Genomic DNA, 16,685 nt, shown 5'->3' with positions numbered 1-16,685 from the left:
CGACACACACCTAACTGAAGTCATAATTGTAGAATCATTATCAATTATAACTCCAACCAAATATGATTGTATGTTCAATTGGCTTGGCGTAGATAAATGTATGTTTGTGCAATAAATGCATCTGTCAAGATTGTTTTTAATGCTCTAAGCTGGGTTTTCATTAAAGAAGTATTAATTTAAATTAAGCACTCTGAGATCTTTATTAGTAAAGTAATCAGCAGCAAATAAGCTGCTTAATCAGTTTATATACCCATATATATCTTTCAGAATCAGTGTTTTCAATTGAGACCATTGCCAAGTGGTTAGAATAAGACAGAGAGAAAACACGCATGAAATACATTTCATTTGCTAGGCTGATGTCTGCCGCGGCCCTATTGGCGTCTCGGAATGCAGTCATTGATGCATCTACGATGACTGTATAAAATGTGTTTAATTGGCATGAAAAGGCACTAACTGAGAGCTGGAGGGGTTTCCATTATCTGGGTGGACATCTTATTTACTTTAGTGGATCCTGGGAACAAGATGAAAGCATATGAGAACTGAGGTGGGGGGTTGGTACTTAAGCTGATGGGTTTTCTTGGTTGGTGGGGGGTGGTGAGTAGGGAGTTTTACAATCATCCAGACAATGCAAAATGCAGCTCTGCAATGGCCCAGGTCTCCCTCGCACCCTGAGGAGAAAGCCCAGTGGAACATTTTGCTAATGAGAATCTGCCGAAGGCTATTCACCGAGGGTGAAGCGAGCAAGCATGATGGGTCCTTACATTTCCGAGGCTGCATTTTTATAAAACAGCTCCTCCGTTCTGTGTAGCTCAAAAGCTGGGTGGAAGAGAAGGTATCATTTTTAACTTCAACCTCAAGTAACAAAGGGGCACAGAGGGGCTTCTCAAGATGCCTAGCACTTGGTTGTCATCTGAATGTCTTCAGAATCCCTTGGGATATTGGACATGCCATGGTACCGTTTTGTTTGCTGATCCCTGCAGTTACCAGTTTCCTGCTAAGCGAATACTTCACCATATTTCCATTAATTGCTACATTACAAATTGTTCCATATCCCAGTGGTGGGAGTTCACTCTGATGCCAGCTATGGAGTGACAACACCTACACACTGTCCCAAGAGGTTCCCACATTCTGTGGGATTTGCCTTTTGAGATTGTTATTTAGTGCATAATTCTCATGTCCCAGTTATGAAGGACAAATAGAGAGAGGATGACACGAGGATTAGTTTCATCCTATTGAATCCTCCATGGAGAGGGCTTATTAATGTGTTTTAAGTGTGTTGGAGGCTCCCAGAGTACAGTAATACCTTCCTGTGCTTATACTCACTTCTACTCCAATTTTCAACTCCAGGATCTCTCAGGAAATGGGTCTCATTTGTAAACCATGTAAACTGGGGTTATTAAAAGCTGAGACAGATGCATTAAGATAATATATTTCTTACTTTAAAATGTACTTTATTTGTACATATTTGTTTGTTTTGCAGCTAATAGAGAACTTTACAATGAAGTCTGGTTTCTATAGAACACATTTGAAGGCTCTCTGTATCTGAATCAGGAATCTGCGAAGTTGGAAGCTTAAATGAACTGGCAGATTGGGAATCCCCCTCCCCAAATCCCAGGGGTCAGAGCACATGTGTTGTAATGGACTCGGTCGGGAAAATCACTTCCTCACCTCTTCTCCTTGGGGGTGAGGGAGGTGCTAATTTCACCCAAGCACTGGCTGTCACAACTCACAGCTCAGGATTTGTGAGAAATATCAGCTCTTTGGCAACAGGCACTAGTAATAAAATAAGCCTTTTGACCAAATTTATCATTGGAGGGTTTTTTTTTTTTCAATTGGAAATCAGAAAGGGGAAAAGAATAGTAAAGAAGGTATTGGGTTTGCTATACAAAATAATCCTATTGAGCCATCAGCCCTGATTACTGGGTGTGAAAACTACAAACCCTACCTTGTGCTCATTCATACCTAGTGGAATCCTTGGGAGAACTAGGTGGCCAGACATGGAACTTCAGGCAGTGGAGTAAATTCTTAAGGACTGCACTTTGCTTGGTAAAGTAGACGGACATTCACTTCTCAGCCCTACTCTTTTGCTTCTCATTGCTCCTTGAAAGACCCAACATGCTATTGGTCATTAAATATCCCATAATTAGCACAAATTTTTGTACTAACATTTGTATAATACTACCACTTAATAGGTACCACACATACCAAGTAATTTCCATGTGATTATCTCATTTAATTTTCATAACTATTCTATGACATGGAGACTTTTATTATGCCCTATTTTACAGGTGAGGAAACTGAGTCACCCAGCAGTTAAATAATTAGCCCAAGATCACACACAGCAGCAGACAGCTGAGCCAGGCCTTACATTCAGTACTCTTTGACTTAAAAGCTTAACCATTGAACTACCCTTTACTGCCTACCAAATCCACCTTGGTGAGTTTAGCCAAGGCAAATAATGTGACCCCGACTTGCACGAGGCTTATTTCTGGGGCTCAGAATGATCAAACATCATGTGAGGAACCTGCTTTGTCTTCATCACTACCCCGCTATAGCTTAGCAAAACCTGCACTCGTTGTCAATACTTCTTACAAGGTGGGCAGATCTCCACATGCAGCCACCCCTATCTGGTGTCCAACCCCCAAGCTGTGAAACTGGGCTGAGTGCTGAATCTGCTCATTCCTCTGGAATTCAGAGGAGGCAGCATCATATGGAAGAGCACAGCTGAGGCAAGAAACAGCTCTTCCACTGGTCAGCCATGTAACCGTGAGCAGGTGACTCGACCTCACTGTGCCTCAGTTTTTTCATCTCTGAAATGAGAAAAATAGCAGAATCTACGTCATAGGATTATTATGAGGATTACGTGAGTTAATATTGATTTGGTGCTTGGGATGTGGTCAGGGCCATAGAAGACTTAGTTACTAGTGTTATGTAATTATGTTGGGATGTAACTCTCAAAGAAGAGAGTTAAGACAATGATCTCAAACTTTTGGGTGAATCCAGATAGTCAATTTGGCTAACTGAGACAAGGACAGGTTTCTTACCACTACTGGGAGAACCGGGTGGTCTATTGAATTGGCCTACTGTTCTGAAATTTTCTAGACACGCCCTGCATATGTTTGCATATAAAATTGTACAAGTCATATATTTGTAAGAAATGTCATTTCTTCACCATTTATTCAATAAAATTGCTTCATGCTCTTGCTCTGAATCAGGTACTAGAGAAACAAAACTGAACAAGACCATCCCCAAAGAGCACACAATGTAGATGGCAGCAAATAACCTAACTGTAATACAACATGGCAAGTGTAGTAAATGCTTCAATGAAAGTATGAAAAAGGTGGAGGAAATGAAATGTTTTCGTACTGCTAGGTCACGGGCAGTCACTGAAGCCTTCCCTAGCAAGCAATATTTGAGCCAGGGCTTGAAGAATGAGTTAGAATTTGCCTGTTGGAGGATGAGGGTTGGATATGGACATCCAAACAGAAAGGATGTCTTGAAAACGTGCATGAAGTTACAAAAATTTAGGCTGTGTTTGGGGAACATTCTAGGTAGGGCCGTTGTGGCAGTGCCCTGTGTATTGGAGTAAAGACAAGACAAGAAGTGAAGCAGGTTGTGAAGGGAAACACTCATTTCCTAGAGGCAGAAAGCAACAGTATCTCATTTCTTTGGTCACAAGCAACAGAAATGGACTTTGGCCCTTTGAGAGAATGGAGACTTTGTAGGAACTATTTGGGACACCAACAGGAGGGAAGGGAAGACCGTCTTCCTCAGGCACTCTCCCACTGTGTTTGCTACCTTTGCTTTGATTCAAGGTCTCAGGAGATAGACTCTGATTGCCTGAACTCAGGTGACATGCTCACATCTTGGCTGTACTAGGTGATGAAAGGAAAGTCTGGTGGGCAGAGCCTCCACCTTTCAACTTCTAAGGTGGACAGTCAGCACACTAGAGGGCACCAAGACTACACCTAATCAGGAAAGGTAATTCCCCAAAAGGAAATCAGGGAGCAGCTACTTGATGGACAGACCCCACATTACAGATGTTCATTATAAATAATAATAACAACCTATGTTTATTAGCCATCTGTTATAAACTATGGTGCATACATACTTTACATAAATGTTTTATTTAATCTACATAATAGCCTTAGGAGTAGATTTACTCCCACTTTGTAGAATTGGAATAAATAAAACCCATTTTTGCAAATGAAAAAAGTCACAGCTCAGAGAAGTTATGTCACTTGCCCAAGGTCACACAGCTAGTAAGTGAGTGAGCTGGAACTCAAAAACCTGGATGCCTCTGATGGTAAATCTCTCAACCACTGCACGTTATACCTCCAAGCATCTGCAGGTGGGCACCAGCTCCCCACTGTTCCACCCTAGCCCTTTCTTCTGACCACCCCTGAATGGGCACAGTCAACTTGGGAGACCTAAGGATCTGGCTTATGGAAAGGAGCACAGACAGGCACCTTTCTCATTTCCTGTGCCTGTAGGCTGTCCAAACCAACTGGGCAGCAGCCCTTGAGATCGGGCCAAAAACTAATCTCTCAAGCCCTTTGAGGGTATCATATGGAAAACCCCTAATCAATTCCTTCCAAAGCAATTTATAATAATGCTTCCTCTTGAGCCCCAAGAATGGAGAGATGCAAATCCACAGGGCTTCAAAGCATGTTGTTTTAATTAATGGCTGAGTAGAAGCTTCTGTAATCCCTGTGGGCAGATCTGCCCTCATTAAGAAAAATTCTATGAGAATTAAACTTATCTCAGAAAGTAGTGGGGATAACTTGTTCATCTGGTAGTAACATCTCCCCAGGTACTGGGCCTGCCATTTTGAAGTCTACAACCACATATTTAATCTCAGTAGGGAAAACCACTCATGTCATCCTGTCACTCAATCATCCAGTGAGTCATTAATCTAGTTTCTATTATCTAGTAGCCTTATCTGTTTATAAATGTTATTTTACTCACCAAAATAGTGCAAGGTAGGTATTACGATCCTCATTTTATTGGCAAGGAAATGGAATCTCAGAGAAGTTAAGCAGCTAGCTTAAGGCCACACAGCAAGTAAGGGGCTCATCCCATGACCCTGTGCAGTGTTCTATATCTTGAGCACCAACTTGGATCTGTACCAGTCTTCACAGCTCCCATCTCTGAACTGTCCAGAAAGAGCCCATGTTTTCTGCCCCTTGTTGGGAGAGGATGACTGAGAATTCCGGCAAAATGGAGACTCTTGAACTGATCCCCCTGTCTCCAGAACTTTCTAACTCACCTCCAAGTCTCTAACTCACCTTCCACACTGGCCACCAGCAATTGTTTAAAATGCTAAACCAACCATGACACTTAGCTTAACATCTTTCAATGGCTCCCAATTACCTTTGATAGAAAATCCACATTCACACAGAATGTGAGACCCCTCATGATCCAGCACTTGCTACCTCTTCTGTCTCATCTTCCAAAACATCCCCTGAGTGCTCATTTCACTCTAGCCATACAACTCTCCCAACAACCTTGAAGGCATCAGCACACCTCTGTTCACTTGTTCTTCTCTTTAGAACCCTTTTCCCTTTTATATCTGCTCAGCTAACTCCTATTCAACCTGCAAAACTCAGTTCAAGTATCCCCTTCTCCAGAAAGTTCCCACCAGAGTGACTGTGTCCATCCTCTGTGCTTTTTTTTTGAAGATTTTTGTAGCATACCAGGGGTACTTTCACTCTCTAATAGTAGGGATGACAGGAAGTTTTTGGTCTGCATAGGACAGAAAGTCCTACCCAAAGAAGACTAAACAAAAAGAAAATAGTAGATTGATCTCATATAAAGGCCATTTGGATGTAGACTGGGCTCCAGATGTGATATGATCAGGGTTTCTGCTTAGGGTTTCTGTAATTTTCTCAGATCTGCCATCCCAGATATCTTTGTTTTGTCCTCAGGCCAATCTCCCCAGTGGTAGCAAGACAGTTGCTAAAAGCAATTGGGGCAACATGCATAGAGGGGAAGAGAGAGAACCTTCCCCGCAGTTGTCCTTCCCTTTGGTGTAATGAGGGCTTTAGGTCACATGTTCATCCCTGGACCAATTACTGTCACCAATTAAGCAATAGGCTGAAGCCATGATGCCTGAACCAATCACAAGCAAGGGTGTGTATAGGATTATCATGATTGGTATAGCCTAGTGTGGGTCAGCTTTCCAGAGATCACATAGCTTACGTACAGGAGAGGTGGGTACCCAAATAAAAACGGAGTTACGGGTTGGGTACAGTGGCTGACACCTGTAATCCCAGCACCTTGGGAGGCTAAGATAAGTGGATTGCTTGAAACCAGGAGTTCAAGACCAGCCTGGGCAAGATGGTGAAACTCATTTCTACAACAACAACAAAAATACAAAAATTAGCCATGTGTGGTGGTGCACACCTGTAATACCAGCTACTTGGGAGGCTGAGAGGTGGAGGTTACAGTGAGCTGAGATTATGCCACTGCACTCCAGCCTGGGTGACACAGTGAGACCCTGCCTCAAAAAAAAAAAAAAAAAATTCTGCCAGGAGGGAGGAAGAAGGAAATGGATGCTGTCTAAGCCACCACAGTAGCTGCATGAGTGTTCACACACACCTGTCCTCCCACAATACTGTAACCCTCCCAAGGACAAAGACCGTGATTTGCTTATCTTAGTATCCCACTGTGTAGCAGAGTACTTGAAAAATCTTTGAAAATAAATGAGATGAGTTAGCATTGTTAAATATTGCTGGAGCTGAGGTATATTCAAAGCTGATGAAAGATTCTGGTTGGCATGAGGTAAAAAGGAAAGGCATCATTTCTACCTGCTGGATCTCTATTTGGTATATAAATTAGACCTTTTTAAAAGACATGTTTCTGTCTGCCAGGCTTTAGAAACAGTGATCTAAGAGTCAGACATTTCCTATTAAAGTTTAAAAAACATAGCTTTAAGTCATACATTATATTGAATGCTTTCATATCTCATCTGATTCAGTAGGTTTTAAACCTCACAGAGGTCACATTTTGAAACAGCAGTCACTTTTTACAACATCTCCAAACATTAAATAAAAATAAAAATTATTATGAAGACTAGAGATATCCATAGAGACCACTAACGTGACACTTGGATATTATTATTAGGGACAGTATTATTTGGAGTTCGGGGGTCACAATGGCTGGCTCATCTCTAAGCTTCGTTATTTTTTCTTTCTTGAATTGAAGAAGGAAGGAAGGGCAATTCCATCAATGCTCATCTTTTTTTTTTTTTTTTTTTTTAACCCTGTTTAGAATAGCAGTTCTTAACTTATGGCAATCTGAGGAATGCTATGAATCCCTCAAACATATGCAAAATTTTGTGTGTATCAGTATTTTTCCCAAGAGAGGGATCATAGTTTTTGTTATGGTCTCAAAAGGGTCCTTGATCCACAAAAAGATTGAGAAGCACAGACATTGAAGGAAAATTCCCTCAGGACCACAGTTGTCTCAGTAACTGGGGTTTCACGTAATGAAGAAAAGCTATCCCCAGGGTTAGACTATTCACTTAGATTGGTGGCTTCCAGGAGATAGGTCGTCCTTGGATTTCTCTTAGGATGTCTAACTTAGAGAGATCATCGAGTCCATAGATACTTGAAATGAATGGGGCTCTGGAAGGAGAAATTGGCAAAGTAACTGTGTAGCTCCCACATCCCACCCTCTCAACTCCCAAGCCTCTCTTCGACCCACTTCTTAAGCTAAAAAGGCCTGTCCTGACTCAGAAACATGTGATCACTAGCTCCTACATTTACTGGGGACAATTTATAATTTACCCAGCCAATCTAGGGACTGGCTCACATTTGTAAACAGAAATAAAGCTGGTGGTTTGTTGTTGGTCTCTAAAAATCTTACAATCTTGACGTGTCATCCCCTGATCCATAATGGGCTTTTTGTTGTTGTTGTTGTTGTTGTTGTTGTTGTTTTAAAGGCTGTAATGTATTGAAGTCTGGTGGCAAAGGAAGGAAATTTGGGAGGAAGTGTGTGTGTGTGTGTGTGTGTGTGTGTTGTGTCTGTGTGTCTCTCTCTGTGTGTGTGTGCATCCGGTGTGTATTCAAGGAGGGCTCTGAAAAGATGTTTTTGGTTCCCCCCATGAAACATCCTTGCCCAAGAAGGCGGGTTTGTATTGTTAGTTATCTGCTTTTTCTTTGTTTCTCTTGTTTCAGTGTTCAGTTGCATTTTACTGTTCAGAACTTGAAGGATGCATTCAAACTTATGCAGCATGACATTTTAACTATCTCATCTCACCATGATTCGTCTCAATTTACTTTCCTCCAAACTGTAGTCTTGAGAAAGCGCACCATCTCCGGGTTCTCCAGTGGGTAGAAGACCATAAACAGCATTAAATGAGCCCTGTGTCAGCTAACTTGTGAGCAAGGCTCACTCATTAGATCCTTATTGCTCTCCTAATGAGATGCTTTCCTTTAGGCTGGGAACGTGTGGAACATTAGCAATGGCCTCTGTAGTGTATTGCTGAATGTTCAATATGAACCAGTGGAGGTTAAATAACATCATGAATCAAACAATCCCAAAGGAATGTGGTGATGTGCTGAGCCCATTAGGGCCCTGCAGACCCTTAACACTTTCTGTGTGAGGCTTCTGTTCCCCAAACAGTTGCTTTGCCCCGGATGATGCACTGCTTGCAAAATGTATCAATCCCAGGACCCAGTATATGCCTACCAGAATATATTTTACTGTCTCTAGTTGACTTCCAGTTTAGAGTTCAACCTCAACTGAACTTTGGTGGTAAAAAATCAACTCTGTCTTCATTTGCTCTAGGAACCTCTGCTTCTGAGTAGAATGAATCGATAATGAGGTCATGAATAAATATTATTAATGCCTTTTATTATTTATATGGATGTTAATATGTCCAATTGACACACAACTTTCTACCTCTCTAGTCTAACACTCGTGACCCTTGGCACCCCTTTTGCATCCTCTCTCTCTTTGTCCATTCAGTCACAAATACAGTGAAAGAATAATATATCACAAGCCATGACCCCTTGGCCTTTATGAATTATCTGTTTAGAAAGATGTGAAGCCACCTTTTATATCCACCGTAATAGATACTTAGACATAGTGGATCAATAGTGAACAAGTTTGCTGGTTATAGTTAATGGGTACCAAAGGGACACTCTGGCAGTGACCTCTGACACTGCCGCTGACAAGAAATCCATAGAGCAAAAAATAAGGAAGATGGACAGTTTTTAAAGTTATGAATGTAGATCTGTAGCAAATCATGATAATTTTCTCCTGGTGGTGATAATTCAGATTTGCAGGTGGTCACTAATTTCAGCAAGCTCCTTAATTAGGACCCCTGAAATAGGAATGGCAGTCCTTTGCCACACTGTTTTAGAAACAGCTATGGTGCCGGGCCTGACGCAAGTCCATTTGTTATCCAAGGAGAACCAACTGAGATTGTTTTCCTGTCAAGGAGGACTTTTCTCTTTATGAAATGGGCTGTCATTTATAATTTTAAGCAGGCACGGATTTGTTAAACAGCCACGTGGTAATGGGTTTCTATAAGAAGATCCACAGACCCATAGTTCCGGAAAGAAATCGAGCTTACAAGATATTTTAAAACCTAATGGGAAGGGAATATTTTGGGTTTCTTGAAAAGATGGTTTCTACCCTGCATATTGTCAAGGGAATTTAACAATAAATCTGTTGTTGTGTGTCTGAGAGTCTGTTTGAAGCAATTATATTTTTATACATCCTATGGAGTTGATCTTAGGGAAATCCGCCAGGACACCAAGCCTACCTCTTCATGTCACTGCAGGAACATTAACGGTGGCAAGCAGGTTTAAAAAGAGCAGGGAAACAGAGCTAATTTGTAAGTGGTCTTGAAGACAGCAGACTGCGGCATTCTGCCTGGCAGAGAAATGAATATACATGGCATCCAATCTAAAGGAGAGATTGCCCTCCTAAAGGAGGGCAAGAATGTAAGCGCAAAGTCCTTTTCACTCCACTCCACAGTGTACATACCGTATTATGATGTCACACTCCAGTAGCGTTGCTCTGAAGTCCCAGTGGTCTCCCACTGCTAAGCACCATTGAAAACACATTTGTCCTGACTGTTCTTTTCCTTTTATCCCCCTCTCATCTGTGTAAGATGAATCACTCCTGGATCCAGACTGACTCCGAGGGCAGAGCCAGGTCCTGACGAGGTAGCCTGCCTCCTATGGCTTAAACATTTTAATTAATTTCAACACTAATGCCCAAATGAGAGTTAATCACTCTGCCGCAGTGCTTTCTAATTTACTAAGTTTATTCATTAAAACTTTCCTTACTGAACTTTGATTGAATGTCATGCTTTTTTGGAGGCCTTTCAAACTGCCTTAAGGGGTTTTAAAGTGATATCTTGGGCAGCTGCTGAAAGCCTTCAGTGTTTGCTTAAAGAAAAGAATAGGGAAAAATGTGATCAGCAAGAAATCTCTGTGCCGAACAAGGAGGCTTTTGGGCGGCAGGAGGCCTGTGAAAGCAGGCTTGCATTTCAACAGTCTATTAAAAAAGTAAGATAAACCTAAATTCCTAATAAAAGAAATAAAATCAATCACTGTAATACTTGATTAAACTTGGAAATACATTTTATGGTAAGATGCAGCCATCTTTTAAAAAAACAACAGAATGAGAGCAGCGCTTTGTATTAACGTGGGAAGAGATCTTCACAATGCTTTTGCCAACCTAATTATTTTGGAATCAATATAATAAAAATCTTAGGTACACAGTTTTGCCTATTAATTGCTAGGACCTAAATTTTTACTGAGAGATATTGTTTAATGAAGGTCTATATTTAAAATTAACTCCAGAAAAATGCAGTCTTTACATATCTAATTAACAGTATCGGGGACCAAATACCCGGTACTATCTGTTACACGATGGCAGCTCTCAATACATGGAATTGCTTTTCCAGAAATTGGCAGTGTTAGTGTCTTTAGGAATGTGCTTCCTCTCTCTTCCTACCTCTCCACTCTCCATTCCCTAACCCCAGTCGAAACATATTATTTGTAAAGTTTAAAAAATTCCAATAATCTGGGAGGAAAAAGTCAAGTCAGAATTATTAATGAAACCACCACTTACTTCTAAGAGGCCATGAATCAAAATACAAGTTTTCATATTCATTTCCACGTTCTGTAAATACTGCTCTGTATTATGCAACAAGACACGACAAACTCATTTTTAAAAAATATTTTTGACTTCAGGGAGCCAAAAAGTTTACCCAGTCCATCCCACCTTGACAAATGGAGCTTGATTTGGAAGCATCCCCCTTCTCACTTGCAGGGGCAGGGCTTGTCACTATGAGTTGGCTCATGAAGTAGTCCTGCTTTTGAGGCTCTTGAAAGATCCCTTCAGTACAATCTTCTTTTTATAAATGTGATCCCTGTGTCTATCAAAACACAGACCCAGAGAGAAATATGTCAGCATAGGAAAGAGTGTGATGGCAACGTATCCCAGTGCTGGGATTAGGCAACCTGGCTTGGAATCCTGATTTTGCTGTTTGCCAGCTGTGTGACCTTGGACAAGTTATGTAACCTCCCTAAGCTTACTTTCTTCAAGTACAAAATTAGCATTATTTAAGCAGCCATCTCGTCGGACTTTTGTGAAAATGAATAGCTCATATATATGTAGCACTTGCTACAGTAGGTGGCACTTACTTACAGTAGGTGGCTAAACATTATTTACTCCTCAGCCCAACTTCAAGAAACAGTATTATTATGATCCCCAATTTACAGAGGGGGAAACTGAGTCACAGAGTGGCAAAGTAACATTCCCGAAGTCACACAACTAAGTTGCAAAGCCAGAGTTTTAACAGGGTCACCTGGCTCCAGAGTCTGCACACTTAACCCCAGAACATAAGCAAAGGATATAGGATCATGCCTGGCCCAGGGAAGTGCTTCATAAAGTTAGTAATCATTAGCTCTTATTATTGTAGGGGTTCAATAAATGTTTGGCTAATTTAATAAATTAATTTTGTTAGGGATTCTTGAAGTACCAGAGTACAAATACTTCTGCAAATCAAGTACTGACACTGAGCAAGTACTGCCTCCATTCCAGCCTCCATTCATTTCAGTGGCATGAAGATGCCTGGGTGCACATGATTGCAGTAGCTATTTTACTCTTATTTTGAGAAAAAAAAGAAAAATGAAAAGTAAAGCAATGAGTAAACTCTTTTAATATGCAAAGAGGCTGGGTGTGGTGGCTTACCCCTGTAATCCCAGCACTTTCGGATTCCAAGGCGGGCGGATCACCTGAGATCAGGAGTTCGAGGCCAGCCTGCCCAACATGGCAAAACCCCGTCTCTACTAAAAATACAAAAAATTAGCAGGGTGTGGTGGCGGGCACCTGTAATCCCAGCTACTCGGGAGGCTCAGGCAGGAGAATCGCTTGAACCCGGGAGGCAGAGGTTGCGGTGAGCTGAGATCATGCCACTGCACTCGAGCCTGGGTGACAAGAGTGAAAGGATGACTCGAAAAAAAAAAAAAAATATATATATATATATATATATATATATATACACAAACAAACAAAGGAGATTAAATTCGGAAATAGAAATCAGAGGTAATCCTAGTCAGTGATTCCCAAATCTGGATGTACAATAGAAACATCTGAGAATCCTTTTTTTTTTGAGACTGAGTCTTGCTCTGTCGCCCAGGCTGGAATTCAGTGGCATGATCTCGGCTCACTGTGACCTCTGCCTCCCGGGTTCAAGTGATTCTCCTGCCTCAGCCTCTCGAGTAGCTGGGACTACAGGCATGCCCCACTATGCTCGACTAACTTTTTGTATTTTTAGTAGAGTCGTAGTTTCACCATGTTGGCCAGGCTGGTCTCGAACTCCTGACCTCATGTGATCTGCCCACCTCGGCCTCCCAAAGTGCTGTGATTGCAGGCGTGAGCTACTGCACCTGCCCGAGAATCTTTAAAAAATACAGGTAACTGAGTCTCACCCCAGATAAATTGAAATTGAATATATGGGGGTAAAATTTAGGCAGATGTAGTTTTAAAAATATTTCAGTGAAATAATATAACATTATACAGAAAAGTAAATAAATCGTAAATACACTGCTTGATGACTTTTCACCAAGTGAACACACTCATGCAGTCAGGACCCAGAATTCCAGAAGGCCCCCAGTGTCCCCTTTTAGTTACTATCCTTCCAAGACATAGCCACTATGCTGATTTCTAATATATGGATTAATTTTTTCTGATTTTTAGTATAGAACTAAAATGAAATTATGCAGGATGTGTTCTGTCGCATTGAGCTTATTTTGCTCTACATTATATTTCTAAGGTTCGCCCATGATGGTATGTGTTGCATTCGTTCTTTCCTTTTCAGTGCTATATGCTATTCCACTGTCTGTATATACTACAATTTATTTACTCATTCAGCTATTGCTGGGCACTTGGGTGGTTCCTTGTGGCGCTATTATAAATAGTGCCTCCATGAAATTCTTGTATGTCTTTTGGTGAATTTTTACATTTGTTGGGTGTTTACCTGGGAGTGGAATTGCTGAGTGCAGCGTATACCTAAGTTCAGCTTTAGTAGATTGGGCGTGTGTGTTTTAAAAAAGCACCACAAGTGGTTCTAATGAGCTGTTGGGAATAGGAACGCTGGTCCGAGCTGTAAGGCCTTATGGCTACCCAAGTGCTGCTTAGACTAGGGAGTAAAAGACAGTTTTAAAACCTGATAGGAATGGAATATTTGGCATTTCTTGAAAACTGGCCTCTGCCCTGCATCTTGCAAAGGAATCAGTTACTTTAGGGTTAGAGTTGACAGCTGCAGTACCAAAGCAGCAGGAAGAGTAAGTTGGTCCACATTTCAGATACAGTTCTCCATAGCAAGTGTCTCTGCAGTATCTTATAAAATATCACAGCTTGGAGCCCCTTCCACAAGCACCCAGGAAAAAAGGAATGACATTTTTTCTCTAGCCTGGCCTTCTGCTTTTGTTCCATCTCTGCAATCACACTCCCAGTCCCCACACAGGCTCTGCCCTCTGCCCAGGATAGTTTCCATGGCCTCCCGTCATAGTCACTCTCCTGTCCCCCTGAGCTTCCTCTTCTGAGAAGCCGTCCTTGTCTCTCCTGTTGTAGCACCTCACTGAGAGCTCCTTGACGGCAGAGCCTTGACTTACCATCTTGGTAAAACCAGGCACTGCTATACATTTTCAATCAATGCCCAACCAGCTTTAAATAGTACTTAAACAAAAAACCCAAAAAACAAAAAGCTATTCTCAACAGGTACATAATGTGCAGCTCCCTCATAAAATTTCAGGGTGTTAAAAAGCACTTATCATGTGCATGTTTCCAAATGGTCCTTCCTTCAGTCTTTCTATTTATTTATTTATTTATTTGACAGAGTCTTGCTCTGTCACCTAGGCTGAAGTGCAGTGGTGCGATCTCGGCTCACTGTAACCTTCACCTCCCGGATTCAAGCAATTCTCCTGCCTCAGCCTCCCAAGTAGCTGGGATTACAGGCATGCCCCACCATGTCCAGCTAGTTTTTGTATCTTTAGTAGAGATGGAGTTTTGCCACGTTGGCCAGGCTGGTCATGAACTCCTGATCTCAGGTGATCCGCCCACCTTGGCCTCCCAAAGTGCTGGGATTACAGGCGTGAGCCACCGCGCCCAGCTCCTTCAGTCTTTCATATCAGCATAATGCATACATGAGCACAGGTCCACTGACCCTGACCAGGACTCAGAGGGGACAAAAAAGGACAGGACAATCCTACAGGAACTAGCTTGTTGATTAACTAATCAATTAATTATTAACATTACGTATAAACAGGAGAGTCTTTACTTGGGGCTTGCAAGGAACCAGGATTTAACTCTAGGACTGATGTGATGGGTGAGACTAATTGGACTTTCTGTTCATTAGTAACCCCTCCAGCCATGGTTGTCGCGATGGTGGGAAGAGGAGCAGAGAGACACTCTTCCTTTGAAGATGATACCACTTCTAAGTGGTTTACAACAAGGAGTTTCTGAGCAGAATTGTCACACACAACTGTGCAGGGTATGCACTTCACCGTTTCAGGGTACAAAAATGATCCCCCTTGGGTTGTAAGCCTCCTAAGTTTCATCTGTAAAACCTAGTTCAGAGAATTATTATGAAGATTAAAAGGGCTACTACTGCCGAAACAGAGAACATAGTGCCTGACAATGATTCACTGAACGGCTGTTTGTTAAGGACTGGCTCTTAGTGGGTACTCATAACATTTATACTCTAGAGGAATATACATATATTAAACTAATAAATAAATAGATATAGTAGTTCCCCCTTATCCATGGGGGATATGTACCAAGGCCCCCAGTGGATGCCTGAAACCTCAGATAGTGCCGAACCTTATATATACTATATTTTTTCCTACATATACATACTTATAATGTTTGTAAATTGGGCACAGTAAGTGATTCACAACAGTAACTACTAATAAAATAGCACATTATAAAAATATACTATCATAAACATTGTGTGAATGTGTCCTCTCGCTTTCAAAATATCTTAGTGTACTGTACTCACCTATTTTCAGACTGCGATTGACCTTGGATAACTGAAACCGTGGATAAGAGAGAACAACAGCGCTTCCAAATTGTGATGAATGCTCTGAAGGAGAAAAGCAATAGAACAATGAAAAAAGGTTGAATAAGCAGAATGCAATTTAGAGTGGCGGGGTGTGGATAGGGTAGGCCTCTCCGGGAGGTGACATTGATGTTGAAGGCAGGGATGGGTTTGAGGTCGCTTAGCAGAGAGTGGGAGAACTGGGGGAAGGGGGAAGAGCTTTCCTGGCTGAGGGGAGTCATGTGCAGGAGTGTGGCTGGAACAAAGGCAGCCAAGGGGACACTGGCATAGCCGAGGTTGGAGGCTCTTAACACATGCTATTGCCCGTTCTCTTTCCTTGTTTCCCTGGTTCTGCAACTTGGGCATCCATTCCACTCCCTGGACTCCAGCTGGGGAGTGATGTTATCTGGTGAATGGTCTAAAATATTATGAGTCAACCATTTTAAGAGGGTTTACATGCAGGGGTGTCTAATCTTTTGGCTTCCCTGGGACACACTAGAAGAAGAATTGTCTTGGGCCACATATAAAGTACACTAACACTAATGATAGCTGATGAGCTAAAAATAAATAAATTAATTAATAAATAATAATAAATCTCATAGTATTTTAACAAAGTTTACAAATTTAAATTGGGCCGCATTTAGAGCTGTCCTGGGCTGCACGTGGTCTTCGGGCAGCGAGTTGGACACGCTTAGTATACAACCTAGGCACAATCCTATGGACATAGCCCATGTGGGCCATGCTGAACTTTGGAGATGCTCTGCCCCCTTTCTCCTGCCTCTTTTTCCCTTTTAGTGCCTCTTCCCATCACTGCTCAATGCCACTAAGCTGGACCCCAAGTGTCCCCAAAGTTAATACCCTCTATAGATCTCCTCCAGAAGTGTCCACGCTTTGGAACTTCCCCATTCTTCTTGCCTCTTATTCCCCACCACACTTGGTGTGTTCTATGTTCAGTTCCCTCTGGGCCTGGCTAAATTACTGACTCACACACTTGATTATTTAAATTAAGTTTACAATGGCTTAATAGGTTGACCTGCACAAAAGACAAATACTCATATAGGAATTTCAAGTATAGTGAAAGAACCAATGGAATAGAATTTTGGATGGCTGATGATCC

General features: G+C 41.7%; 3 long non-coding RNA genes across 3 annotated transcripts in view; 1 reads left to right on the top strand and 2 right to left on the bottom strand.

Annotated features, from left to right (window-relative positions):
* Positions 1–9,947, bottom strand: part of LOC112130579 (uncharacterized) — a 10,572-nt gene extending 625 nt beyond the window's left edge. The window contains exon 1 of the long non-coding RNA XR_008526980.1: positions 9,776–9,947. This is a non-coding gene — a long non-coding RNA (uncharacterized LOC112130579). The remainder of the gene's footprint in view (positions 1–9,775) is intronic.
* Positions 1–16,582, bottom strand: part of LOC129060356 (uncharacterized) — a 41,687-nt gene extending 25,105 nt beyond the window's left edge. The window contains exons 1-2 of the long non-coding RNA XR_008526981.1: positions 16,427–16,582; positions 15,530–15,613 (exon numbers count right to left, since the gene is read on the bottom strand). This is a non-coding gene — a long non-coding RNA (uncharacterized LOC129060356). The remainder of the gene's footprint in view (positions 1–15,529; positions 15,614–16,426) is intronic.
* LOC129060358 (uncharacterized) lies at positions 10,053–15,691 on the top strand. The gene is made up of 3 exons (XR_008526982.1): positions 10,053–10,181; positions 14,888–15,022; positions 15,540–15,691. It is a non-coding gene; the product is annotated as an uncharacterized LOC129060358 (long non-coding RNA).
* Positions 16,583–16,685: the final 103 nt, after the last annotated feature.

The sequence above is a fragment of the Pongo abelii genome, chromosome 1, assembly GCF_028885655.2.
Source record: "Pongo abelii isolate AG06213 chromosome 1, NHGRI_mPonAbe1-v2.0_pri, whole genome shotgun sequence".
Taxonomy (NCBI): Eukaryota; Metazoa; Chordata; class Mammalia; order Primates; family Hominidae; genus Pongo; species Pongo abelii.
Note: the sequence above shows the minus strand (reverse complement) of the source record. Positions and strands in the feature narration are given on the sequence as shown.